Here is a 3,337-nt window from a genome sequence, read left to right on the forward strand (position 1 = left end):
CCCTTTTCTATATCACGGTCGACTTAGCCATGAGGTCTTGGCAGGGTGGGGGGATAGGTGAAATGGCTCTGCCATGCAACTTGAGGTGGTGTGAGATATCTCGGGCATCTTCTCTAGTTCTGGCAAAGCGTTATGTGGGTGGTAGACCTGCATGGATCAAGTGAGGGTGGGTGGAGCCTCAGTCAATGAGCATGAGGCTAGACTGGAATCGTGTCACTTGGTAATTCAAGTTGACTCCATGGTGTGATAGTTGGTCAAGGAGCATTTTGCTCCTCTTGTTGGAAGGCAAAACAAGACGTGCCCTCGCAAGTGAGGGAGAATGACCGGCAGAAACGTGGCGCTCACCCTGCAATCACTGGGCTAAGTATCTTTTGAGGATTTGGTGTTGAGAATCTGGCTTCTGAGTCCAGTTGAATGTGTTTCCCCTTTGAAATTTCTTGGATGTCTGAGGAGATAGGATTTAGTTGACAATGGAAACATTGAATGGTCAGCACCATCTGGAATTCCAGTCTCAGGAATTCTTAGATGATAGAATTTTCCAGAAGTGGGGAGGTAGACCTCTCGATAGGCTTTGTGCTTTAATGAGACAGAAGGAACAGAAGCAAGATCATCTCAAACGAGGTATGAGGACATCAGATTCTGGCCAGCCCTGCATAAATGCAGTGGAGGAAGCTCTCCTGGATATCCTTGAGATCACAGAACTAAGTTCCCAGTAGTGGAGCCTTGCTTGGGATATCCTTGACTTCAGAAGTGAGGTCAGGCTCTTCTGTAGAATCTCAGGAGGGACTCTCCTGTTATTTGAAGTCCAAAAGTGGTCTTAAGTGCATCCAGGAGTAGACTCAGCTATGAGTAAAGTGCTACTCTGGCCCTCTGCCCAGAGACTGGATCACTGTGAGGGCAAATTGATCCTAATGATCCCAAAGAGGCATGGACAGGAACTTCTCTTGAGGAGGTTGTATCAAGGAAGAGTTGACTCTCTGTACTCCTTTAATGGATGGAATGATCTTTCTGTGCTTGGGGATCTCTGATTTCTGAACCATGTTCCTGTGTTCCAAAGCTTTCATCCTGGTTCATCTGGAAGAACAACCTTTTGAGTCCTAGTTTCTTCATGTGGTGATGTTCCCTCCTCGGTCAGGAAGGTTGACCTAGTTGTCGTAGGAGACTGTTTATGCTGTACCCTTCTTACCAGCCTGCATGCTATAGGCATTGAATCCTGACAACCAAATAGCCTTTATGTCTCTTGGAGCCCTGGCTGGAGATCTAATCCACATTAGATGACTACTTCTTTGGCATGGGCAGAGTTGAAGGAACCAAAGGCAGATGGTCTTCCCTCTGTTATAGCCACAGGACTTCATTCTTCTCCCTCCTTCCTCTCAGAATCCAGAGGGAAGGGGAAATAATCAATGACCCTGTGGCCTGATGGTGAGCTGAAGTCCTAAAAGACTGGCCTAGAGGAACAGGGCTAAATACCCCAACCTCTCTCCTCCTACAACCAATGAGCGGTGCCTGCAGGTGTTGGCAAGAGAAGCAGTGGATGTCTTTCCCTCTATCCTCCGGGCAAATACAAATGGGTGATCCTGTCAGAGCATAGAACAGGGTGAAGAATGGTAGAATGAGTGGATCTTTGGAGGCAAGCCGAATAATCACACCCAGTCCTGTCCTGCTGCCAGCCTATTTCTTGGCCTTTGTTCAAGTATAACGAGGATCGACAGCATTCTGTATCTACAATGCTGTAGGATCCTCCCTACCATTGGGGCTCTCTGCTCTAGGGTGGCCACTGCCTCTTTGGAGCCTTTTTCAACTCTTATTGTGGTTCCTCTGCCTGACTTGGTCATAAGGAGATGGTCTCCATGCAGGTGTCCTTTCTGGTCTTACCACCACACCTACTGTGGTTGCTACTGTTCTATGCTTCTCAGGTTCTCAGAGCAGCAAGAGAAGTGACCATCACCATCAATTCCACACCTGTTGTCCCTGCCAACAATGCTGATTTAAAACAATGTAAGTGTCTAGTAAGTTTGGTCCTTAATTTTCATCGAAACGTCGTTCTCTGGCTGTGGCTCTGTCTACAATGAAAGCCACAGGTAAGGTGGTGCAAGTAATCTGTGGCTCAAAAGGCTGGTGAGTGTACAGGGATCTGGACTCTCGACCCCACAGTGGCCTCTTAATGAGCTATACAGCAGGAATTATCTAGCATCTTGGCAATCTCTTCAGTCCTTGTAGCATGCCCTAGTGGGTGTGAGGCAGGTGTTCAGTGCTGTCTATGTCCCCTTGTGTGCCTCTGCCATGTCCAAACCCATTGGCTCCTGGAGCAGCTCCACTTGTAACAGCCAGCACCTACCTGCATCTTCTTGGAGGATGGACCTCAGGTGGCTTAGGGTGCACACAGTGGGGGATGGGGGGTGCCAGAAGTGCCTTGACAGATGACTGATGGCTGCAGGTGTATAAATAGTCCGGCTCCTCACCACCATGAGGCCAACCTGAGACGATTTACCCAGTTTCTGGAGCTGGCCTGTAGAACCAAGTCAGTTGTACCCTGTGGGCTTAGCTTGATACGAAGACCTTGTGTGCTTCCTTGCCTATCTGGCCCCACTTCCTTGCTGCCCAACTGGCGGATTCTGAGACTGCTTCCTACAAGCTTTCACCCAAACTTGAGAATGGACCTTATGATGGGTGACCCACATTGCTCATGTGGTCGTCTTGCTTGGTGTCCAGCCTTGTGGAAGTTAAGTTGCCTAGATATAACCGCTAGACTCCACTTCCTGGGTTTTGAAATGGGCAGAGCACTTTTAAGACTGTGGCAGAGAAGGGATTCAAACCTGGGTTGATCTAGATCCACAGTTAAGAGCAAACGTTGGCACGAAGCAGCCCATGTGATGGGGCTAGAAGTGAGGACAGCGAGAAGGGGCAGAATTGCTCCCTAGGATGCCAGAGAGTCCGGACTGCAAATGGCCCTGGGCTACAGCCAGCTCTGGTTCCTTCTGCTGAAAACCTCCTCTACCAGGTAGTTAAAAACCCGCAAAGTAACACCTTAAGTGAACCAGGCGAGAGTTTTCTGCCTATAGGAAAGAAAGCCTGGGGCCAACTCTTAAACACATCCTTAAAAAGAATGTTAATCTTAACCTAATGGTGACTTGTGTGTAATTATGGCTGCACACAAGTACACTCACACTACGAAAACTCCTCGAGCTCTATACTTACGTGTGTACTTTTCTATATGTATGTGGAAAAAAATCTGACTGTAAAGAGAAAAATACATGGCTCCGTACATCCTGACTTGGTGGGAGTGCTGCCCACAATCCTATCATGAAATTTTTGCTAAAAAGGATCCAGTAAGACC

Source organism: Neofelis nebulosa, chromosome 11, assembly GCF_028018385.1.
Source record: "Neofelis nebulosa isolate mNeoNeb1 chromosome 11, mNeoNeb1.pri, whole genome shotgun sequence".
In the NCBI taxonomy this organism is placed as follows: domain Eukaryota; kingdom Metazoa; phylum Chordata; class Mammalia; order Carnivora; family Felidae; genus Neofelis; species Neofelis nebulosa.